The sequence below is a fragment of the Ixodes scapularis genome, unplaced genomic scaffold (genome assembly GCF_016920785.2).
Source record: "Ixodes scapularis isolate PalLabHiFi unplaced genomic scaffold, ASM1692078v2 PGA_scaffold4__175_contigs__length_147842914, whole genome shotgun sequence".
NCBI classification, from domain to species: Eukaryota; Metazoa; Arthropoda; class Arachnida; order Ixodida; family Ixodidae; genus Ixodes; species Ixodes scapularis.
The window spans coordinates 29,698,234-29,724,814 of NW_024609879.1; the positions used below are offsets into that span (position 1 = coordinate 29,698,234).

Sequence of the window (26,581 nt, forward strand, 5' to 3'; positions counted from 1 at the left end):
GTGACATGCGAGACAAGTCAGAAGAAAAATAAGCTGATTTTTTATTACAGCTTATATCACTGGATAAAAAATTATAATAATATTATAATATTATTCTTATTTAGGTGTCCAAAAACAACCAAGATGGTCTTCACTTTAGAACCATCGTCAACAGGTAATAGAAAAAAAAAACATTAAAAAAGAAGGGAATTTTACCAAGCAACAATTAAAACGAATTAAGACGCAGATAAGTGCTCATTCAATTGGCTCCGGGACAATGCGACTGATAAGGAAATGTCCAGGGTGGTTAACTGGTGGTTTTATACTTTGGCAGGATCCGAGAAAGCGGTGAAATTTTACACCGCGAGTGAACATTAAAACTAACAAAATGTCTCGTTATACGCAAAGGAACATAAAGATTAACTTTCTCCGGAGGCTGCGCAGAATAATTGCCCCATTCATAAGTTTATGCAGAAATACAAAGTCACGAACAGTTCTTCTGGGAGGCAAAAGTGGAAGTTAATTTTTTTGAAAATATATATTAACAGTTATAAAGCGGTGCTCAAAGAATCTATCATATACAATTTGAATAACATTTTTCTGCGCTTTAGATATCGAGTTTCATGTGGCAGACGTGAATTAAAATTAGTGACCTCACTAAATAATTGAAATACACATAAAGGAGTGGGGTTTTATAAATCATTCGTCAATCGAGATACTATTCATAGCATTTTATAGGCATTACACGCGATAAAAGATATTTGGTTTCAAAAAGTTTAAACACTATCAACAGAGACGCCAATATCTTTTATCATTGATCCCTGCTCTATTGGTATTCTCCGTCACGAATATATGTAAAATAAACAGCAGTATGCCGTCGGCAGGCCAATGGTAACACCTTTGTTGTTTGTGGGGTGAGAGACAGTTGATTTAGCTTACACCATTAGTGAATTAAAGACACCATTTTGTAGTACATTACAGTCTAAAATAGTGCGAAGGCGCACGAATAACGTAATATCATCAGCAGAAAGTAGCAGTTTATAATTACTTACACAATACATTATATTACTAATAGATGTCCAAATCAAGGGGGGCACATTATTTATCCCTGAGTAACACCCGATGTCGAACGAAAGAAGTCGGAGCGATTGTCAGCGACTTCAACAGTGTTGGAAACTTTAGGACTTGATAACAATTCATGACTAATTCTTTCGTACACTTTCGACATATCAAAATATATTGTGTATGCCTGTCTTCTATTTAAAACAGGCGCAGCATAATCTAAAAAGGTACACAATATAGTCTCCACATACCGGCCACTTACGAGGCCATGCTGCACGGGTGTAGGTTTTTGACGAAAATAAAGAAGTATTTGCGAACGTATAACAAGCTAAAAGAACTTGAAAAACCCGAAAGTAAAAAATTGGACGATAATTTGTAACAACAGAGGCATTACCACTCTTTAAGTAGGTAATTTAAAAGTTTTTTCGCAAAATGAACGATCGCATGCACTGCAGTTCGATATTAACCCTATCCCTTTTCGGTGCAAAACGTTGCATATAACGCTAAATGTTAGCAAGTACAAATTTATGCAAATCTCTCGCTGCCGCGATAACTTACCCATATATCGCCTTGATAGTAGCCCGCTAGAATTCATCGAATTATAGAAGCATTTAGGTGTTCATATTACTTCTAATCTTAGCTTGCAAATTCACAAACATTTGATCACTAACAAAGCGGACCGTATGCATGGTACTCAAGATGTAACTTTCACTCGGGTCCTACTCCTATTAAGTTATTGTTCTACAAAACAGTTGTGCGTTCACTGCTAGAATATGCTTCATCGATTTGGGACCCTGGCGTCGGAATTTTCGTTGACCAGTTGAAAAGTATTCAAAATAACTCAGCCCAATTTATATACTCTAACTACCAACGAGCTGCTAGTGTGTCCTCAATGAAATCTAACCTAGGTCTTTCATCCCTAGCATCACGACGCAAAAATGCACGACTCTAATGATTTTATAAACGTTTTTATTACACCACTTTACGTGATGTGCTGTTAAGTCCACCTTCTTATAAATCGTCACGGGTTGATCACCTGCATAAAGTACGGGTTAATTTTATTTAAAACTAATCCTTTTTATATTCTTTCACACCACGCACCTCTAATAAGTGGAACAGCCTTCTTTCTCTAACAGCCAATGTTAGTAATATCGATTTGTCTCAACTTGCTTTGGAGAATAGCCTCAATGATTTCATGTAATAGTACGAGTATAAGTCAGATAACGTTTATAAATTTTGTGGTATATATGTGTGTGTGTGTTGGATAGCAGACTAGATATTTTTGAAGTGCCTGAGCCGTTTGTATTCATTGTTTTTTGTAATTTCCTTTGGTATTGCTTCCCCCATTTTTAACCCATGCTTACTTGTTATTGGCTCTACCGCTCCCCTCTATAATGATTATGCTTTGAGGGTATGTATAAATAAATAAAAAAATGAATTATCAAAAAGGTGCCCGAACCAGGAACATTTCAAAAATATGTTTCAAAGTAGGAATTTAAAGTTCGTTGCATTCTTTGATAACAAAACTCGGCATACCATCAGCACCACTCGAATACTTTGGTTTCTGTTTCCAAAATCACTTCGAATATTTCACCAGAATTAACACGCAAAGAAGGCAAGCATTGCAGAAAGTTGAAGACTCAATCGAGTTGGTTTTACATATCGCAGATTAAAAACAGCGCGAACAGTGTTACAGTGGCCTATTCGTCTCGCTGCCACCAAGCCCACAAGAGTGGGCTTGGTGGCAGCGAGACGAATATGCCACTGAGTTTCTTCTGTCTGCCGCGTCACCGCGGATTTGTTGCCGCACGGGTTCGCCAGTTCCCGCTTTCTGGTTTCTGAACCCCCGTCATCGTGTGATGATTCGACACCTTTTGACGACCGGCCTGCACTTCATCTAGCAACACTGGATTGGACCCTCTACGGAAGCACCGCAGCGACACCTACTTCTGCTACAGATGCCATAAAGCCATCGACGCAGTCTCTTCTCTTCAGTGGGCTTGGTGGCAGCGAGACGAATATGCCACTGAGTTTCTTCTGTCTCACCCTACAGATCGCTGTCTTCGGAACGGTCTGGTCATCCCCGGCTTCCGTATGCCGCGTCACCGCGGATTTGTTGCCGCACGGGTTCGCCAGTTCCCGCTTTCTGGTTCCTGAACCCCCGTCATCGTGTGATGATTCGACACCTTTTGACGACCGGCCTGCACTTCATCTAGCAACACTGGATTGGACCCTCTACGGAAGCACCGCAGCGACACCTACTTCCGCTACAGATGCCATAAAGCCATCGACGCAGTCTCTTCTCTTCAGTGGGCTTGGTGGCAGCGAGACGAATATGCCACTGAGTTTCTTCTGTCTCACCCTACAGGTAGAGTTTGTTTCTTTGCCAGACGGTTTTAAGTCCGATGATCGCTTTCTTTTGCTGCTACCGGGCCCACTGGTTGGCATTTGTTCTGATATATTGTCATGGTTTAGGATATGTTCATCTATCCTGTTGTGTAGTGGCGATATTGAATCTAACCCTGGCCCCGAGACGCTAGCTCTCCTTCAGCAATTACTAACTGGCCAAACACAAATTGCTGCGGACGTTACTTCTATCAAAAACAGACAAGAGGCTCTGGATGCTAAGTTTGCCGCCTACGAATCTCGACTTGTTGCAATCGAAGCTGGCTCGTCCCAGATATCTGATATCGCCCGACGGTTGCAGTGTCTAGAAAGAAAGAGTGCCGCTCTCGAAACAGCTGTCTGTCAACTTACAGATAAGAATGATGATTTGGAAAACCGTTCTCGCAGAAACAACTTGGTCGTGTATGGTCTAGAAGAGCCTGTTAATGAAACCCCTGCATCACTACTGGATAGTGTAACTGAACTGTTGACCAGAAAACTGTCTGTGACTTGCGATGCCATAGAACGCTGTCATCGTATTGGTATCCCCGCACAAGGTAAAATACGACCTATAATTTTTAAATTGATGGACTTCCGTGACAAAATGCGGATACTCAAAAATGTTTCTAAACTTAAAGGCACACGGATATTTATTAACGAGGATTTTTCACCTCGTATTAGAGACATTCGAAAACAACTCTGGCTTAGTACTGCCGAATTCCGAAGAAATGGCGCAAAGGTCCGTCTACGTTACGACTACGCTCTTGTTGTCAACGACCGATACTCGTGGGATTCAACAAATAGAACGCTGATAAAAGTTCCTCCTCCGGTTCTTGCCACCGGATCGAACTGACAGTTACCGAATAAACCATTGTCTGTATTAAACATTAATGCTCGGAGCCTTGTCCCTAAATTTACAGAGTTCTCGTGCATTGCAGCTTCTTATTCACCGCACGTGATGTGTGTTACGGAAACCTGGTTACACGATGGCATTCTTGATTGCGAATTTACACCTCCTAATTACAACGTGGTACGATGCGATAGGTCTTCTAGAGGTGGTGGTGTCGCGCTTTTTTTTAAATCTGGTATTAGCTTTCCGGTTCTTCCCTGTTTACCTAACACAGAGTCTTTATGGTGTAAGGTGCAGCTTGATAAGTTCGTTCTTGTTATCGGAGCGGTTTATCGCGCTCCTAGTTCGGGCCTGCAAACGATCTTTGATATATATGACTACATTCACAAATACAATCTGGCGAATTTCAAGCTTATCTTGCTGGGCGATTTTAATGCACCCGATATAAACTGGGAAACGCCAGTGGTTGGCTGTCGCGACAGGGCCATTTGTGATGCTCTAGTAGATATAGCTGTGTCATTCGACCTAGATCAGGTTGTCAAAACGTGCACCAGAGATAATTCTGTTCTTGATCTTGTTTTTCTAACCCATAGTATCGCAAACCTAGGTTATGACTGCGAGGTGGTCGAGGGAATTTCTGATCACAAAGCTGTCCTTGTCAGCCTTAACATTCGTGTCAAGCGTTCGAACCCTGAATTCGTCACGTTCCTTAATTTCAACAGAGCTGACGATGTGTCAATTATTGATGAACTTAGTTTTTATTTTGATAATTTTTGTGCCATAAGTCTAGACGCTGATGTCAATACGTTGCTTAGATATTTCAACTCCCTTATAGAAAAATGCATCAACAAATTTGTACCTGTTACTAGAAAGAATAAGAACCCTGCGCACCCCTGGATTACGAGAGAGGTGCTGCAGTTGATGCGGCAAACGAAGAGGAGACGTCGTTCAACGAAAGATAACACAGAATCAGTTGTTCATACCTCGTTTGAATATCTGAAAACAACCTTGAAAGAAAAGATGTTAACAGCTAAAACCAAATATTTTAATGTAACTTTGTCTGAATTTATGAAATCAAATCCTGCCAAATTTTGGAGATCTATTATTCCAAGATGTAGTGTATCACAGAGTTTTACTATTGAAGGTGAATCTGTAAGTGAGCCGACAAAGATAGCGAACTGTTTCAATGATTATTTTAAATCTGTATTCAGTCGTGACAACGGCAATGATTCAGAGTTTTTCTTTGAAGGTATATACCCAGCTTTATCTGATTTAGAGATTAGTGTTTCTGGTGTCCTCAATCTACTAATGAAACTTGACTGTAAGAAAAGCCCTGGCCCTGATGGAATTCCAAATTCTTTTCTTCGCCGTTATTCACTTTGGAGTTCAAAATACCTATCTGTCATTTTCAAAAAATCTATTTCTACTGCAACAGTGCCTCAGTCATGGAAGTCGGCTAAAATTATCCCCTTGTTCAAGTCAGGCAACAAACAGGTGGTCACAAACTACAGACCCATTTCGCTCACATCGTCTTCATGCAAACTTTTGGAACATATTTCTATAAACAGATATCTGAGTACCTCGAGACTAATTTTATTCTTTGCCCTCAACAGCATGGTTTTCGTCGTGGTTACTCCACCTCAACCCAACTTCTTGAATTCACTCACGACATAGCTTTAGCTTTAGATAAAAGAGTACAACTTGATGCCATCTTTGTAGATTATTCTAAGGCTTTTGATAAGGTACCACATCATAAGCTTCTTCAGAAATTACAAGCGATATTAAATAATACGTCATTAGTTAATTGGATCGAAGATTACCTAAAAAATAGATCACAGTTTGTTTCATACAGGGATGTTCATTCTAGCAATGTCTCAGTTAGTTCCGGTGTCCCACAGGGATCAGTTTTAGGTCCTCTTTTGTTTTTACTTTATATTAATGACGTTGCAAATGGTCTTCAAGTTAAAATTCGCCTCTATGCAGATGATTGCGTTTTGTACAACGAAATCAATTCGGTAGATGACCATGCCTTACTAAATGACTCTCTTGAACAGTTTTTGAATTGGAGTAAAAAGTGGCAGATGGAAATTAATTTTGAGAAATCTGTAGTTATGTCATTTACTAATAAGAAGGAACCGTCTGTTTTTAGCTATGGTACTCGTAATATAATTCTGCGTCAAGTTCACGAATACAAGTATTTGGGTATTTTTTTCACGCCTAGTCTCAAATGGGATAAGCACATCAGTTCTATTTGTTCTCGTGCTCTGCAAAGGCTAGGATACGTCAAGAGAACTTTAAAATCTTCAACTAGGGAAGTTAAAATAACGGCGTACAAGACCTTGATTAGACCTATCTTAGAGTACGGTTGTGTGGTGTGGGATCCCTATCTAAAAGGTGATATAAAGCAGATTGACGCAATACAATCAAAGGCAGCTAGATTTATTTGTAATAGATATGACCGCAATTTTTCTCCTACATCTGCCATGACTGACATAGGACTTACGCCTCTTGATTCTAGACGCGCTGTAGAACGGCTCAAGCTCCTGCATAAAATAGTGAATAATAACTGTACACTTAATCGAGAAAAATATGTTAGTTTTGTTACTGAATCACGCACTAGAAGCTTCCATCCATTAAATCTTGTACCATACAGAGCCCACCTTAACTGTTTTAAATATTCTTTTTTTCCTAGAACGATAGAAAACTGGAATAACATAAATGGATCCATTCGTGGTCTCGATTTTGATAAGTTTGTGTTAGAAATACAGTAGGTGTTCTGGTATGGTGCCTGGAATCTGTACTTGAAGTGTATGTGATTGTTTTTGTAATCTTTTGATATTGCATTTTTCAAGGTTTTCTAAGTTTTGTTTGTAGGGTGTGTACATCTTTAATCGATTGTCTTTTTGAATGTATATGTATGCTTTCTCTCCACTCCTGCGATGACCTCATCGAGGTCGCAGTATTTTGAAATAAATAAATAAATAAAAACAAGACGAAGTACAAGCTGAGGAACGCTCTGCCTGTCTACGTCTGCTCTTGTCCTTCGTGTTGTTGGTGCAGTTTTTAATCTTTGACAAGCCAAAAAGTCATTAAAATTTTTATAATATTGTCCCCAGGCTGAAAAGCCTGGTGGCCAACGGACAATTACTTGCAAAAATAAGCAGCGAAAATATTTGCAACATCAGCAGGTGATGAATAATAAAGGGGAGCGTTGTCTGACTCATCGCGCAAGCAGATACTTCGACTAGCATCACGTGTATGCTGCTTCCCAAACTGGTAAAAAAATTGTAGGTCACCGGTTCAGACCGTTTTCCATACCGTCATGATGAAAACGTAATTACGTTTGAAAAGTTGTTTAGATAAGGAAGGATATATACTAAACTTCGCATACAAGAGAACAAACCGGTTTTACAGTGAAGCTATGTAAGATTCGTTGGTCGCGTGTTTTCGTGTCCGTTGACAAAACAGTACCAGATAGAATAGTCGAACCTCAGAACCCAAGCACATTCCGGATAGGATTCAAGGTCGAACCTTCGACGCGAGACAAGCGAAACTTCAGCAGCAATTAGGACACCACCGTCTAGAACTAAAACAATTTGCGTCTGAGATTCCCTCCCTTAGCGAAAAGTCGTTCAAAATCAGTATACTGAAAGTATACTAATAAAGAACTTGGGGTATGTACTGAAATCGTACTAGTTTCACACTTTTATGAAACAAAATAGTATAGTTTTAGTACGCCCCAAGTACATGTGTAGTATACCATAAGTGCACCTGAAGTGTACTTTTAGCATACTATAAGTGCAGGTTTAGTACACTACATGTATGCTTTCAGTGTACTAAATGTACACTACCCGTACATATATGCGGAATGTCCCAGATAACTTGCACCAAACTTAAAGACACAAAAAAACGGAGCGTTCTGCGGGAGTGAAACCAACTGTACGCGGTTAGAAAGCCTCTTTCGAAAGTGCACGAAATTGTTTTAAAGCGCCTATTCATATAAATAAGAATAACAAGCTAAAGTTTGAAATCTTCGTTTAAAATGCGAGGTCTGAAATGGCAAGTTGTAGAGCCCATTAAGAAACACCCAAATAAACCATTTTCAACAAGGAGCACTTTGCATGCTGCTTTTTCCTAGCCTTCAAAAGTGCGCCCGCGAAATACAAAAAATTACCGCGTGACAAATCGCTTCCCCAATCACGGCGTACAAGCGCGCCGCGAATGTGCGTTGTTTGAAGGCCGGAAAAAAGCACGAAAACGTATTATGTTTCAAACACTTTAATTGGGTGTTTCTCAATGCGCCCTGCAACTTTACAACTGACATCTTGGCCCTTAAAAGAATATTTGAAAGGTTAGCTGATTAATCTTAGTTATTTACATGACCAGGTGCATTAAAAAAAAATCACTGCAGTTTCTCAAGACGCTTGCTAACGACAGTGGATTTCACACCTGCAGAGCCCTCCGGTGCTTTTTTTAAGTATGGTGCAAGTTATCGGGGACGCCGTGTATGTCGGGCGTTCTGAATGGAAAGAACGGTCTCAAATTGGCCAGAAAAATCGGCGCATGCATTTAAAAAGATGACTTTTCAAAGGTGTTTCTTTGAACGGCTGTATTCCAACCTGTGAAATTTCATGTCATATGGCTCCATCCTCGTGAAATGTTAAGAAACGCCGTTGACAACTCAATTGATGATGATAATGCAGAGGCGCCACCATCGGGAGATGCGCTCTTAAAAATGAGTCAGGAAATTAACGAGAAAATCTTTGGCAGCCCTATTCCTCATGAGAATGACGTACCACCGTCTTCTGAAACTGTGTGAGAAAAGCCATAAAGAAGAGGAGAAGAGGTGCATTGCAGTTTTCAACTGAAAGTATGTATGTGTAGCATACAAACAGTATGATCAGTGTTCCTCGCGTAATTGATAAGACAGAAATTGAAATCCTACTGATGACTTTATTCAAGTTTCCGAGCCTGCCGCACTGTACACTCTCCTTTGTGATGATGGTATGCCATTACATCCTGCGTAAAAAGAGAAGATAAAATTACACTATGCCACTCTATGATATAACATCACATAATTCGCTCAAAGGACCACTATGTGAGGAAGGCAAGATAGTAACAACTTCATCCTGACAAAAGGGTGAGGAAAATCGGACAATATCGTTTCTGAAAGCCTGATATGTCAGACATTGGTGGTGTGTCTTCTTTGCATGCCCAGGGCTATGCTACAGGTAATATTGTTCATTGCAGGTCGCAACATTATTACCTGAAATCTTAGGCACCATAAAGAGAAAAAAAAAAGTATTCAAGGTTGCAGCTTCTACATTTTAAGCACATGGATTGATGAAGGCCACAACAAAAACATCTGAGAATGGCCAATTTCAGGGCTGAGTGTGTTAATAATAAAAATATATTTTAGAAGTTTAGTATAATACGGTATTCGATATCGGCTTCACGGTTAATTGTACTACTGTAAACGACCTAATTTTCGCGAAGGCTTAGTTTTTGCGAGTTTATCGAAATTGCTCAAAATTGGTCATGCAAAAAAGTAACCCCATGGATCCGAATGCATTGAACATTACTCCTGAGTGCAAAATTTTGTACCGGGAAAGTATTCTCAACACTAACACTTCATAAAATGAATGAAATATCGAGCTCGCGCAAACAAAGTTGTTTATGCCATTCAAACCTTTCAAAGCGCTCGCAGAATCACCATTGCGATAGATTTGCTTTGTTCAGTGCGCTTCTCCGCATGTGCCAGTGCGCTGCAGAAATTAGTTCTGGATGAAATCCCAAGAATAAGGGACATACACACTTCTTGATAAAATATAATCTATAAATGTTCACGTCGAATGGCTTCCGAGAAGACTTTTCGGGTCCGTATGCACAGTTACTCCGCAACAAGCAGGCACTCTTGGGATGACAAGAAAATACCCAGCGCTCTGAGCGCTGTTTGAACCAGCACTCGGGAGAGTTGAAAAGCCTGTCAAGCGCTCGCTATCAGGACAGCCCGCTTACTTACGGTGGCTCGATGCATCATCCAGCCACCGATAATAGAGATCAGTGGGCGGACGTCACTTTTACTCTTGTGATGCAGGTCCCTGCAGGTTCCCATAGGTTGCAACCTGCTAGCCCAACTGAGTCAGGCCTGCAGTCCTGCGGGGAATGTCAATTACACTTTTTTAGATGTAGACACCCACATTTTGCGTGTACCTGAAAGAAGCTCTAACACAGAGCAAACAAAATGATTGGCCTTTTTTTAATGCCTCCTTTTCTTTTCCTGAGAACACACATACAAGTCATACGCTATTACATATTCAGTGGTGCGGCTTAATTTATGATAAGCACTTTTTTATATATAACTTCGAGCTTTTAGAGAAAAGAAATGGTTGCTATGAACTCTCCTATATATTTACACATTATCTGATATAAAAGCACTAGAGCAGGGTAGGGGCGTACTGCATCAATTATAAGTTTCTAACCAATTAAAAGTTGGCATTTATTTAATTTATTAGTATTGGCTATTATTCTTTGACAAAGAATAACTGGACGAGTTGGTACGGTTGGTAGTCTTTCAAATACATCGAATATTCAGGTCCTTTTTACATTTTTTCATGTTTTTGCTTTTTCTAACTGCTCTGCCTTTTGTAGCGGCTTTTGCCGCCGCTAAAAAACGTGACATCCAAACTCACTTTATTCACAACACACAATCGCAAACTTGGAAAGCGTGCCGCTTCGGCATACGCAAAGAGATTGTCCGTCTCTACGGCACAGGCATCAGCACGGGCAAGAAATCGTGCTGCTCGCTCTTGTAACATTTTTCTCGCTCCCGCTTTATGAAACAAATCGTTGGCGAGAAACTGTTGGGACCACACGTCAGAACTAGCATGACCTGTGATTGCTTGAACTGCCGCTAGACTGTACTTGTACGCTCCGCAGAAGCGTCGTCGGGCGACCGTCGTAGGGACGGCGCCCCGGACAGGCCCTCGGCTGGCCCTCGGTTCCCCCGCACGCGAATCTTTCTCACTCTGCGGAGAAAGCCATAAATTTTGAAGATACGCTCTTCTCAAATAACGAAATAACACCGGGTAGAGCATAGTGAGAGTCAAGCACAGCTTAGCAAGAACACAGTACAAGACAAAGTTTGAAACAGCGGCGCACTTCGCAGAAACAAAAACTTCCTCACCTTCGCTTGCACCAGTCGGCCATGACTGTCCGCCACTTGCGACGCTGCTTCTCACAGCTCTCAGTAATCGCTTGCTAATATTGAACACGGTACTCGTAAGTAAGCTATCTAAAATATCACTAAAACCTCTAAAACGTAAAAAGGAAACGACGCTCGAACCCTTCGGAATTCCAACGGCGGCCGAACGGAAGCTGATTGCAATAGCGATGGTCTTCCGCAGTTTTCAAAAGTCTCTTCTTTTTGTTCTTTTTTTTTTTAAGACAAAACGAAGCAAATCAATATATTAATATTAATAATGTCACTTTATTATATTCATAAAAAATTAACAAAATGTTTTGTGTATCTTAGGTTTTATCTAAACTTTCGGTTTTCTTTTTCAGTGTAAAACCGAAACTATCTCAAGCAATTTCTCCCTTGTCGCCAAGGCTATTTTGATTCATCAGCGCATGCTTGCACCGCTGGTATTTCGGCTTTTCTGGAAGGATCGGCTCTCGCGGCACATAAATAATGAGGGCAACCTCGTGTTTTGAAACAATGAGCGTGCCCGTCTTTTTTGACGAGGGGAAGACACGTTAAATTTACGTCGATTTTTTACAGTGTGGAAATCTCGATCGACGGTGTTGTTCGTTGTTGCAATTGTCAATCTCTTTTCACGTGTATTGAGATGTCCTTACAGTTTTGCAAGATAAATCTATACCATGAAACACTTTCGGTGAAAGCTTGAGGATGTTACATAAAGGCGCCGATTTCTCCAGCCAATTTCAGAGCGAGCTTCCATTCATAACATCACTTCGCTTACGCGGTTCGGAAGTTGATTTGCGCTGCATGTGACCATGCACGGTGGAGGATCTTATGTCCCCATTATTAGCCGTGGTTTCTTTTGCCTCCTGTCCTTTTGATTGCTGTGGATGCAGATATCTGAAACAGCGTATAGTACGCTGAGACCTGCATTACAAAAACACCGGATTATTTTGGGTTATTCATAGCTATGAATAACCCAAAATTCGTCACTTTTTCGCAAATTGTTTCAGTTGGGCTAGAGTTTATTCATAGCCCCTTTAAAATTGAAAATTCAACATGGTCAAAAACACTGTCAATTAAAAAAAGCTAATTAAACAACGTACTGTGACGTTTATTTACTCATCTAATGTACACCGAGCCCCACAAATATTCTGTGAAAACGGCATCGGCCTATCTATCGCGTTTTTAGTGTGTTGATGTTAAATATCGCACCATATATATATATATACCCGTTATTATAATTTGAGTACACCGACTGCAAGCACTGAAAGTAGACCTTTAGTATCCTTAAGCGCACTTTCGGTATACTGATTTTGAACTACTTTTTACCGCGGGCACTACGATTCTACTACATGTACTAATTTTGTACGGACGAGTATACTTTCAGTCCACCGCCATTTTTACTGGAAGTATACTTTAAGTACACGTAAAGTATACAATCAGTACAAAGACCGCACTGAAAGTATACTTTTAGTGTACTTCAGTACACTTCGAGTGTACTGATTTTGAACGACTTTTCGCTAAGGGCTTACATAGCCACGTTTCAGACAAACACGTGATATTGTGTTCTGCATTTATTAAATTTTATCTGAACTGGTTCGTTTGTGTAAAAGGCCTCGCACATTTTGATCAAATGCTCCAATCTTGTCCAACATTTTCACAGTCTAGCGGACGAACAGAAGGAACACGACATCCCAGTCATGTAATCCCAAAAACTGATGAAAGGTGTTGCCATCTGGCCACACGTCACCACTTTCGCGAAAAAAAAATCGACACCAACCTTCCCTTCGAAAAGGGCTTTATCAGCGCGTGGACATCGGCGACACTCGTCTCAGGATGAAGCCGAAACAGGAACAGCGCCAGGCGGCGTGGGGGACGCCATCTGGCCCTGTTCGTGGGTGACAGCTTGCTTCTTCGCCGGAGTCTGACCGGTGTGCAACCATCATCTCTAGCGTTCTGAGGCGAAGTACTGGCTTGATTCGCAGACGGCAAATCAGGGTTCACGCCAGGATTCAGACGGGTGACCTCGCTGTGTGAAAAGTTTCTCGAGGATGGCACAGCCGCTGGGTGGGGTACGAACGTCGATGTAGCGGGCGACTGTGATGCGACGGAAGCATACAGAGGCGATGAAAGGGACAGGGGTGACGTTAGCTGCACCTTTTCCACGACGTTTCTGCGTAGTTGGAGAACCTCAAAGCGAAGATTGTGTTTCTCTGTCCTAAGGCTATTGACTTTTGCAGTTAATACATCCAGTTTGCCCGAGGTCCACTGAAAAGGTTATTGCGACGAGGACATTAATCAGTCCAATTTTCGCTGACTTGTCGAGCCGCCCGGAGGACGGGACCGTGACACCGGTATAAATGCTTGTGCTGTTATTCTTGGGCGGCATGCTGTTTATCCGTGTGCAGCCAAAGAACTTAAACGTGTTTTTTCCGTGTTCCACGTAAATGCTGTATCCGATGTTTAGGTTGTTGGGAAGAAAACGTCGATTGCAGCCAGCCGACCAGAGAAGAAATTGCTGTTTCCCGTAGAAGAGGAGAGCGTGTGACGAACAAGCGTGTTATTATGGAGTACTATCGGACGCGACTTTCGTCGTCAGCTTCATTCTGCCTTGGGTTGGAAAAGGCATGATAGCGCTTTTTATACGAGGACAAATGAAAGAAAGACAAGGCAGACACGAGTGCTGACTCCAACTATTTAATCAACATAGAACTGAGGCATATATACACTCTTCGATCCTAACAATCAGCCGACCCCACGCCTTTCTCGAATTATTTTTCAGAATGGATTCGAAAAATGATTCGAAAATTATGATTACTGGAGGCTAACGGTGGCGTTCAAAATGTTTTTTTGGGTCGTAATGTGATGTACATGGCACAATAATTCACATGTTAAAAGTATTTAAATGCTTCCTTTCCATAACTGGGCATCATCGCTAGAATTACGCGCGACGTTATTACGTCATCCTGTGTATTCCTGTACTCTTTTTGGCTAATACGAAACAAGCAGAAATTTTATTTTGTCTGGATTAGTACTGGCCGCCCAAACAAAAAGAGAAAAGAGAAGGATCAGGAGAGTTTATTTCGCATTTTACGAACGTCACGTTTGTTATACATTTTACAACGAATATCAAAGACTCGTGGACAAACTAAGTGAGACTACTTCGTACTCTCGGCGCAGCGACTCGGCTTTTATTTTTCTTTTTTTTTTTTCTTTGTATAAATCTCTGCAAGGAATAATTGAATTTCCTGATCTAACGTTATTTTTTAGCATTCGTGTTTCGAGATGAGCTTTTCGAAGCTCTGCGACATTTGATTAGAATCAAGGTATCCAAACTAGCCTCATATCTCGCATTCAAGTCTTCCATAATAACCGTGCTGTAGCAGAGTTTGATATTGTTTACCCATGTTTTATTGCGTTTAAACCGTTCTTTACTAATACCTAATACACAAGCTGTGCATTATTACCGCGGCTTCGGCTGTTCACGTTCACATAACATTAATAAATTATTAAATGAATAAAGTAAATAATTAATGGTCTCTTTTGGTGACAAACATTGAAACCTGCCTTTCTTATGTACAGGCTGGAGTCCGTTAGCGAAACGACTATATTGAAACGCTTTCGCAATTTAGACTTTCAAGGAAATGCTCGAGACACACGTTGCTATTAAATTGGACGCACACAAGAAAACACACCAGTGCAGTGATATATTTTGTAAATAGTGATTATTCTTAAAACAACCAAATGTACATGAAGGAGCATTTTCTTACTCATATATATGGTGCTTATTGCGTCAAATATATATTAATTTTAGTGGGTCGACCAACTCTATTATACCGGGAGCTAGAATAGTTTTTAATAGAGTGCTTAGCAGTGCGAACAATATTTTTAACCAGTATCACCATGTTTTATAGTCAGTTTTATTGGGTGTGTGTCACCTTCCTAAACAGCCTGCATTGCATAACGCAAATGCATGAACGAGACTTTATCACGCACTTTTCGGTGCGGTCATAATTATTTAATAAACTAATACCTAAATCGTTTTCGGTGCGTAGCTAAAACAACAGTCGTTTAAAACTTAACTATAAGCTGCATTCCAACGTACTAGAGTTGCTGTCCTTAACGACATAAGCGAGTCTTAACAGACTTGTAGTAAGCGTTAATAGACTCCCACAAAATCCTAGTGTGCTCCGTATGTGAGTCTTAGACACACGAAAGGTGAAAATATAGTTGCTCGAGAACTCAAAGAAAGATGGTTCGGTGGCGTCGCCTTGGAGGCCTTTCCTGCTACGGGACATCCAGAACTTGCTCACAATGGTTGTGATCATCTCAACAATAGTTTTATAAACAAGATATCGCATGGGGTGTTTCAGAAGCCCAGTTGAAACTAGAAATCATAGGACGCTTTTGGTCACGATATATCGTCGATTGTTTCAGTCAGAGCTCGACGTACGGTAAGTACGTTGTAAGTCTTCTCACTACCTCGAGTACTTAAAACAACAGATTAGTGCAGATATAGTAATTTTATTTTCTGCACGTATAATTCAGTAGAGGTTTAATTATTTTTGTCACTTGAAAGTGACCTAAGCAATAAAATGTCAGATTGCAAAAAAAAAACATGTCAAACACATATATATTTTAACACATGCCACCCCGAGATATCTGCAGTACATGTGTTAAAGTTATACACACGGACATTAATATACATAAATGAATTGATTCGGCCCATTACCAACGTAGTCATGTCCACGGTGAGCTGGTGCATCCACATCGAAAATCTTGTGTGCGATGGACCCGTCTTCAGCTCGAGCCATAAGGGGAAGAGGAAGTATCCTCAGAGTGTCACTGATGACGCCACTCTGGAAAAAGAGTTAGGCAAATAGATATTGCGTTTAGTTTTGCTTCATAAAGCGTCTCAAATAATACAATCCCTAAAAAAACTACCTTACGATTGTCCAAAATAAATGTAACTGTTTTTCTTCGAAGGTGGTAACATTTTATCGATAATCATAAGGGTACTAATACTTGAAAGGATAAAACATATAGGAGGGGGGACGGAAACAGGACTTCTTTCAGAATCCTGTTTCCGTCCCTGTCTCAGATGTTTTATCCTTTCAAGTATTCGTAACTATTCACCAACACGTTCGTTTTCAATCATTCATTAGGGTGTTAGGTTGATGGTTGCCCTACAATTGAAGTTCCAGACGCACTGAAATACCAATTACTCCGCAAGCTTAGAGAGGACTTTTTCAACTACTTAGTGACTTCAAGAATTTAAAAAAAATATGCAAAATATACCTATCAAGAGAGTTTCATTTAGTTCGTTGAAGCTGAAATACCTAAAATAAATTATTGATGGCAAATAATACCCAATAATATTGAAAAAATAATAGGCTTTATTTAATTATATATTATACATTGCTGCAGTCGTTTGAAAGACCCATAAATAGTGAAAAATACAAAATGGTAACTTACATAACATACGTTGTCTATCGCACATAAAAGCACTTAAAAAAGGCACACACAAGAGGCGGGTGATCGATGGGTGATCAAACACGTACTTCCTTCGAAGCTCGCACAGATACATTCGTTAGCAGAGTTTTCTCTTGGAGCAACATACGTAAGGCATTCTCGAATTTGAACTAGGCGCTGGAGGAAGAATGGTGCCGGGAAGTACACTAAAAAATTCAATAAACTGAACAAGCCATGATTACCTATCGGTATATATACAAACATTATTATCAGTCCTCACTACCAGGTGATGCATAATGCACTGAAAAATATAGCTTTCCCTCTTTCTTTCTGCGGTTAAACTTACAATCCATGACGCTGTTAGCACGACCAGCCATTGCCGTGTTTTTTTCTAGTCTTATGCTTGAAGAACTGTCAATAAAGCTATAGTTCTAGAAAACAAGGGCTGCTCGAAACGTTTCATCAACAGGATCCACAAGAAGCTACGTCGCCCCATATGTGCAAGCTCCCGGCTAATTCCAGCCGTGTCTGCCTGTCGTGCGTGAGGTACTATCGGGGAAAAATGAAATGCGAACACTGGAGCGCGTGGCTCGCGGTACAGGCTGCGCCGCCTGGAAGTGAACCGAGGGGCGAGGGTGCGTGGCCTACTTCGATGTGTTCACGCCCCTCGATTGGGGCTCCCCCAGCTTCGGCAGTGCGCCTCTCGGTGCGCTGAAAGCTGTCACCGCTTCATTGCCTGCTCGGCGAGTGCGGCGAGCTCCTTTCTACCGCACGCGCTGAGCCAACAAAGATAGCGGTGATAGCTTTCAGCGCACTAAGAGGCGCACTGCTGAAGCTTGGGGAACGCAGAGGGAGGGGCGTGAACACGTCGGAGTAGGCCACGCACCCTCGCTCCTAGGCTCACTTCCAGGTGGCGCACCATGTACCGCGAGCCACGCGCTCCTCTGTTCGCATTTCATTTTTCCCCGGGGAGACTATCGGATGTGTCCTTTGTAAACATAGGATCGGGGTGACTCACGAGCCGGTTTCCACCATCCGTCACCGGCTCCATTTCCCCAAAAGAGAGACAGGCAGAGGAGATGTCTCAATGCCTCGTATACAGCATCCCGTACGGGGGCTACCATGCTATCCTACATGGAGGAAACCAGACATTTCCCGGAACCGCCAGAAATACGATGTGAAAACATCTACGTTCAAGGTAAGTGCCCTCGCCGAACACGAATCGGAATCAGGGGTGCTATGTTGCGCTTTTTGCACTCCCAGGAGACTTGGAAGAGGGAAGTGACGTCAACGACACAGCAAATGCAGATTGGATGTTGACAGAAGAAAACGAAATCAACACCCAATCTGCGTTTGCTGTGTCGTTGACGTCACTTCCCTCTCCCTAGTCTCCTGGGAGTGCAAAAAGCGCAACATAGCCCCCCAGGTCACTGCAAGTCTTTCGACAAAAGATAAATCCCCCGCATAGGGCGGCACTGCCGGAAACGTCTGCACCTGGACTCCCTGCTCCATCGAGAAAACAAAAGAAAGCATTAACAGGTCTTCGGAAAACTCTCCGAGCTGTGCACGTCTCAGGACTCTGCCACATCATCGAAAAACCAGGGCTCAGCCAGCCTACGTCAGCAGCACTTTTCTGTCAGCCTGACGGTCACCCGTGAACAAGGGACCGAGATGGTCCTAAAACGTCGCGAATTTTTTTTTTTTTTTAACTGTGCTGAAAGTTTTTATTGTTCAACGTACGTCGCAAGATCAGCTAAGCTCGGACTAAGAACACATAGCTCCACCCGCTGACGGAAGCACTACTGGTTATATATATATATATATATATATATATCTGTGTGTGTTGTGGGGGGCTTTGCGGCCCGTCACCGCGCAAAAGAACTCGCGCTCCGCGCCTGGCGCGCAACGAGCGCGCGAGCCACGCTCGAGGCTCGGGCTGCGAGAAATCATCCGCAAAAGCGTAAAGTAAAGGTGTGTTTTCTGAGATCTGCCCCGTTGGTCCTACTTTCGGGTGAGGAGTAGCACCGAACCCTACATTATTTGGCGCTCCACGCGAGGCCTACTGCTCCCCCGCCGGTTAGACCGCAGGCTCTTAGCCCGCTATAGGCGTGTTAGCCTGGTTTTTATTGCTTTTGCCATCCCCGATAGGCCTACGTGGTGGTGCGACTAGGCCTCGGCCACCGGACGGCATCTTTGCCATCGCGGCTTGGACATTTTGTATATTGTGCATACTGTAGTATATTAAGTCCTTTTCCGTTCTTTTGTGTTTCGTTTTGTTCTGTTTTTTTTTTTCTGTTTGCTCGTTTTTTTTTGCGGTTGCTACTGAGATGCAGACCCGCCATAGAGCCGCCGCAGACGAAGGCGAGACCGGAGAGGGGCCTGGCCCGACGTCCATGGACATTATGGCTCGGGTGGCACCCCTCTGACACACGGTCGCGCAACGCCTGGTCCTGGCTGACCACAGACCCCAAGGGCAAGAACCACGACCCCAAGTGCCGGTCCAGTTGTACACGGGCTACGAGGACCGGAAGTCCGTGGACGACTTCCTAGCCAAGCTGGCGGCCTATGAGCTCGCCACCGGAGCCTCGGACGAATACGTCCTTGCGTGGGTACTGCCCGTGGCGTTCCAGACGAGCACCGCGCGCTGGTGGCGCATTGTGGCCCCCTTCCTCACCTGGAAAGACTTTCGGCGGAAGTTTCAAGATGAATTTCTTCCACCTGGGTACCAGTCTCGAGTCCAGCGAGAACTGGAGCGCCGGACCCAGCACCCGGACGAGACCCTCGTCGAATATGCATGGGTGATGCAGGAGCTCTATGACAGAGCCTGCCCAACGACGTTGGAGTCGGACAGGGGTGCTCGGGTGATTCAGCAGAGCCACCCAAGATTCCGGCCCTATCTGCATGGCCGCAAGTATTCCACCCTGGAGCACCTGGCCCAGGACGCTCACGGCATACGAGAGACGCTCCTGGCCGAGCTGGTCTATCGGCCCCCGCCACCGCCTGAAGAAGCTCTCGAGCCGTCCTCTGCCTGGCGAGCTCCCGGGCCCAGAAGAGGTCCGACTCAGCGCCAAACCCTGGATGGCGCGGTGTGCCCCCCCCCCCCCCCCCCCCCCCCCGTGCGCTGGACTTCTATGCCTTCGGCAATGGAAGCGCGGGAGACCACTTGATGGTTCGGACCCCCGGCTACGTGGCTGGCGGGCTGGATCGAGACTACGGCAGGGTGAAAGCCGTTTAAGGTCCTTCCCCCGCAATGCCAACCGGGGCGCCGATCGCTGGTCCAACGAGAGACACCAAGAAGGGCCGCAACGACAAGCGCAGGCAAGCTCGACGCACGGCCCTGACCGGCGCAACTCGGTCCGATGCTTCGACTGCGGTCGCCATGGCCACTTCCGGCGCGACTGCCCCAACCTGCGGCGCAACCGTCCTGCAGCCTCGGGAAACGAGTTGGCCCCTGAACGCCTGCCGGCCGCGATGACCATGGACAACCCGGAAAAACTTCCATCGGTATGTCGAATCCAGCCTGACCTTGAGCTAATTGAGCCTTGCATCAGAGTTAAAGTGCTCGGAGTAGCTGTGGCAGCGCTGATTGATAGCGGTGCGAGTCTGTCACTTATTGGGGACTACCTGATCGAACGCTGCAAAGAGCAGAAAGCAAACCTGCGCGAGACTAACGGGCGCTTAAAGCTAGCGTCAGGACCAGAAATGCTCTCGAGTCAAGTCGTGACGTTACAGATCGGGTTCAACAAGAAAAAACGCCGTCAGCGTTTTGTTTGCTTACCTGGTCTCACGGTACCGATTATTTTGGGGCGAGATTTCATTTTCGGGGAGAATTTGGTTCTTGAATTTCCGAACAAAGGCTACCGGCTAGGTGGTGACGCGAAACTGATCCCGTTGACCAGACGAGAGGATTGTGTCGTGAGTGTCGATAACGTTGGCGTTAGAACGCCTGTTTTGCGACTCCCATGTGCGGTAAGCGATTCTTTGCAGAAGTGTCCTGCTATGGACCAGCAAACACGGCGTCTCCAAAGACTCCTGGAGGAGTTTTCGCTGATGTTCACGGAGAATCCCGGCAGAACCGGTGTCCTAAAGCATTCAATTACACCGGGAATACACGGCCTCTACGCTGCAACCCTCGACCAATCAGCGCACACAAGCGAGCCCTGCTGGACAAGGCGCTCCAAGAGATGATCAACACGGGTGCAGTACGTGAGTCACAGAGCCTTAGGGCCTTCCCGGTCGTTCTTGCCCCCAAGAAGGATGGAACGGCTCGGCTTTGCGTCGACTATCGGCGCCTGAATGCGGTAACCGTTCGCGACGCGTACCCGTACTCCTCGATTGAGTCGATCATGTAAAACTTGGGAAACACGAGCTTTTTCACGACTCTTGACTGCAGTCGGGGTTTCCTCCAGATAGAGGTCGAACCCGCTGACATCAAGAAAACAGCATTCACATGCTACAGAGGATTGTACGAGTTTGCGCGCATACCTTTTGGCTTGAGTAACTCTAATGCCACATCCCAACGTGTTATGGAGATTGTGCTTGGAGACGCAGGGCACAACTACGCCATGGCATATATGGATGACGTAGTAGTCTTTTCACGCTCGTTCGAAGGGAATCTTGTGCACCTTCGGACTGTACTCGAGCGCATGCTGAATGCTGGTTTGACAGTTCACCCGGGAAAAATGCAACTGGCAAAATTTAGGATTAACCTGCTCGGTTTCGTAATCGACGATGGACCGCTTCGCCCAATTGATGACAAGCTGAGGGCCATAACTGAGTTTCCTCCCCCACATGATGCAAAGAGTTTGCAGAGATTTCTTGGCATGGTTGGATTTGACCACCAGTTTATTCCCCACTGTGCAGAGATAACGCGGCCTCTGAACGAACGGCTGCACAAAGGCGTCAAGTGTCGTTGGACGGAAACACAGCAAAATGCTTTCCTTCAACTGTCCAGAACTATTTCTGCATCTTTGAAGCTCCCAGACCTCAACCGTCCGTTTGTGCTGCTAACCGATGCGAGCGGCTACGGTTTAGGTGCTGTGCTGCTTCAAGACTTTGATGGTGTCTTACGACCCGTTGCGTTTGGTAGCCATACGTTGACAGCAGCTCAACGAAATTAAAATGTTTGCGAGCTTGAGTGCCTAGCCACCATAATCGCCCTGCAGAAATTCAACATGTTTCTTGATGGCGCGCGCTGTGTGATCCAGTCGGATAATGACGCCTTGTCCTGGCTTCAGCGGTTGGAAAATCCGGCAGGACGATTAGCACGCTGGGCACTTACGCTTCAGAAATATGACTATATCATTGTGCACACGCCAGGCTCACAAGACAAAGTTGCAGACGCTTTGTCGCGCGCTCCGCTCGGCGAAGAGCACGTGCCCGAGGATGCCAATGTTGTGGTTGCGATAGATGCTGGCTCGCGCTGAGGTACTCTGATTATCCGAAATGAGCTTCGTGCTACACAGCAGAATGATGGACTTTGTCGCAGGGTCTCTGAGTGGTTATCTTCACGAGACCGACGTGGTGACAGAGGCGCTGACATGGGTTTTGACTCGTACTTGCTGGCCACAGACGGTCTGCTCCTCCGGTACATACCTCAGATCGACGATAAGGAGGGTGGCTTCACAGACACTCCATTTCTAGCCGTGATACCTCGCCGACTTCACACGTCCTTCATTAGATACTACCGACTCTGCTTTGGATTGTCATAGTAGTGGCTGCAAGACTTTTGAAAAGTTAAGCCGTACTGCAACTTGGCCAGGAATTCGTCTGGACGTGCTGAGGTACGCTCGTTCATGCCCGGTTTGTCAGGAAGCCAAACCACGTGGTGGTCAACCCCCTGGTCCCATGCAGCCAGTCGTGAGTCGATCCCCATTGGAATGCGTTGCTGTCGACGTCATGGGCCCTTTCCCACGCAGTCCGCGTGGCAACCAGTACTTGTTGGTTGTCACCGATCACTTTAGCAAGTGAATGGAGCTATTTGCATTGCGATCGCTGACGTCCAAGAAATTCTGGTCGTGTCTGATGGGGACGTTCACACGCTTCGGATTTCCGGCGAAATTGGTTAGCGACAACGCTGCATATTTTGCCAGCAAAGTGTTCCGAGACTCATGTGCCGCATTGGGCATTCAACACAGGTGGACGTCTCTTTATTATCCACAAGCTAACATAAAAGAGCGGGTGAACCGAAACTTAAAATCGATGTTAACAGCTCACACCGAACGTCACCACGACTGGGTGTGATGATGTGGGAGAACCAATGATCAGGAAAACGACGCGCGTGAAAACTGTAAGTTGTACTGAGCAACACTGTGGACTGAGCAAAGGACGAGGAAGAAGACGCAGTGAACGTGGGGCAGATAGAAATGGTTAAAAGACAAATAAGTTCAAGGCAAGAGTGGGATATACGAAATAAACGAAGACGACGACGAGATGGGAAGATGAGACAGCCTCGTGCCTCGTGAAAGAAGGGGGCACGACACGGAACCCGGCTCGACAGCGGTGGTCTCGGCAGCCAAGGAGGAGCCCGGGCGGACGAGTCCAGGCCCGTGGGCTTTCACTCAAGCTCGCTGAAAAGCCTGCGCCTGTGCCTAGCTAGAAGCATTTTCTGGACAAGACGAACGCCATGCCTACGTCAACGTGCACCACCGTGCCGTAAGCGGATGCGGCGAACTGAACTTTCTAATCCACACCACTGTTTTTCTAACTTTTTGTTTATACGACTGTAAATAATATCTACCTCCTAACATTCACCGCACTAGAATTGCGAGCCCCTTTGATTATTTTTTTTTCCATCACACTGGGACGTAAATCTACCAGAACTCCCGTTCGCAACGGGCACAACCGTTAACCGGTCGACTGGTTTTACGCCAGCTTGCCTTAAATTCGGAAAGGAGCTGACTTTCCCACTGGAAAACACTTGCACGACCAACAACCCTGGCGCTGCTCGCTCATACGGTGAGTTTGCAGGAAGCCTACGACGCAGACTCAGGGACATCGTTCGTGATGCCCAGGAGAGCTTGGACGCCGCACGGCTTTAGCAGGCTGAGCAGTACAATCGTGGCCACCGAGATGTGCAATTCGAAGTCGGAGACCTTGCACTCCGACGGGCACACCCACTTAGTGACGCCTCCAGCGGTTTCACAGCTTCCCTGGCGAACAGGTGGGATGGTACGCATCGAGTGCGAGACAAGGTCTCACTTCTCACGTACACGCTCGTTCATTGTGAGTCGGGACGACTCGCTGGACCTGCTCATGTCACCAACCTCAAACGGTATTACGAATCGGATAACGAGCTTCTCTCGCAAGTGGAGAGTGATGCCGATCCGGGATATACTTAAAAATAAACTTAATTCTGCGAGGACTCTTTCTGATGTTGGTGACGAAGGCGAAGACGAAGACTTCAAAGATATGCGTTGCAATAGGGAGTATTCACTGGCGGCCATAGCTGTGTGCGTGACTCCTGAGCGCGTGCTGACGGCGAGCTTCCACAGTTCTTTCGCCACGTGCATTCCGCACCACCGAGATTGCCGGTCTTAGCAGCCTATTAACGTGAGCTCGTTCCGAGCAGGCGCTCTAAACATCGCCCTCAAATATGGCGTCCAGTGAATACTCCCTATAGGCTTTGGCGAGAACTAGTTTCCTCACCATACAGATTGTGCGCGCATTTCTGTGCTTTATGCACCGATAGTGTGCTCGGAAATTTAGCTAGTCTGTTGCCGCGCCCAACGTACCGACGCTTTCTTGTAGAAGCCTCTCCTGAAGACAACTGATGATTCTTTTTATCGTTCTTTCTAAACCTTGGACATGTCGCCCTACTGCCCCAACCGTTGCAGGAGGTTCTCTTAACCCCTTCGATGAGCGACGTGGTTTCGGGGACTACAGGAACGCAGTGGGCAGCCGAGGACCCTCTACCGGCCCTAGCTACGCCGCCAGACGCAAGAACTACGCCCACGGCGGGACCTGAGAGAGCCAGATCAGCAGCCCTGGCAGCGGCTACAACGACGGCTACGGGGTACACCAATGGAGACCAGGGCCGATACGAAGGTCCATCTGAGCGCTACGTTGCCAGCCACGGCCCCGGGGGTGCCCACTCGTCCTCAGGCAGTGGATCCGCATCAGGGGTCCCTGCTGCTGTTATACGGCCTCAACTCTAACAAGATGAACGCCGAGAATATATATATATATATATATTTATATATATATATATATATGAACTATGTTTCTTTTAAGAGCCGGGGGTGAAAGACGAGGCAGAGGGCACGTGACAGGCGGTCGCTGGAGAAGACACGAGCTGGCGCGAGACATTGCGTGCTGAGCGAGGCTGGTAGCTGGACGAGGAACGTCGAAGCCAAGCTGCCTAGCCTAGCCCATAACGAACCCCGGAGCGGTCCACCAGCGAGGTCTGGAGAAAGACCGGTGGAAACGGCGAGCCCGGGCCATATGACCTGGGCTACGACGATCCCGGGGTGGTTCCGCAGAGAGACTCGGGCATTGATAGCCCGGAACAGACAGCCTACGCAGCACTGGCGTGAGAAAGGCGATCCGCAGGCCTGGACACGGACCCCGACTGTGAGCTCTGATCGACGGGCGACAACAAGGGTCGGCGGGCCTGGACTACCGGCTCTCGACGACGGGCAACCGAGAGGTACAGTACACCCATTCGCTGTCTTCTCGTTGCAGTGTGTAACTCCCTGGGTGACGGGCGGAAGGCATACCGATCGGGCGGTGATTGTTAATATAGAGGGATCTCCTTAAAGAACCCCACATTAAAATGGCGCATCCAACGTGGGGCCTGTTCGGTATGCCTCTGCTTCTAGTCGTTCCCAGGGAGTCTCATGGATTCGTTAAGCGGGTTGTTCACTAGCGCTAACAATGCCCGTTGAGACAAAGTATGTCGGAATTTTGGTGACTTGTCTCACAGCAGAGCTTAGCAGGTGTCTCCTCGAATCGAGTACTTAAAGGTCTCGAAGGACGAGGTTGCCGACGTGCTTTCTCGGGTACCCCAGAATAGTGGTTGGCTGAAGGTGACGCAACCGGGGGGAACACGAGGAGCGCGGTTAAGATGTAAGAAAGTCGTTTTCAGAGGCAGAGGAGAGGCACGGCAGGTTCGCTGGAAGGTAGGATAGCGACTGGCAGGAGGAAAAACAGAAGGACTTATTGCATATTTAGGATTTAGGCTTGGAGTGATGCGGTAAGCCAGTAAGCGCTTGTCAGGGCCCGGGGTGCAGATGCGTTTTTGTCAGTGGGTGTCGGAAAGATTGCGGGAATTGCAGTCGACACCGGGAACACTGGCGGACGAGATTGTCAGCGGGTGTTCGGTAAACTGGCGTATATTGCAGTTGACACCGGGAACGCTGGCAGGCGAGTTAAGGAGCAGTATGATTTGTAACCGCGGGGCCAAGACGGCTAGTTGCTTCGCGTCACTCCAACAACCGACGGAGGGCAGAGGGACGACTCTCCCTTGATGGGGGTCGTTCCAAGAAAGCTACGAAATGTTTTATATGATTCTTTCTCGACTTCACTCTGGCCGGTCGTGGCAGTTACAGCAAGACTTTTGATAAGTTATGTTGCGTCACGACCTGGCCGGGGATGAGGCGGTAGACATTTAGGTGGCCTGCACCTGT

General features: G+C 45.3%; 1 pseudogene; it reads right to left on the reverse strand.

The window, feature by feature from the left end:
* LOC115331065 overlaps positions 1-26,581 on the reverse strand; it is a 118,066-nt pseudogene that overhangs the window by 63,804 nt on the left and 27,681 nt on the right.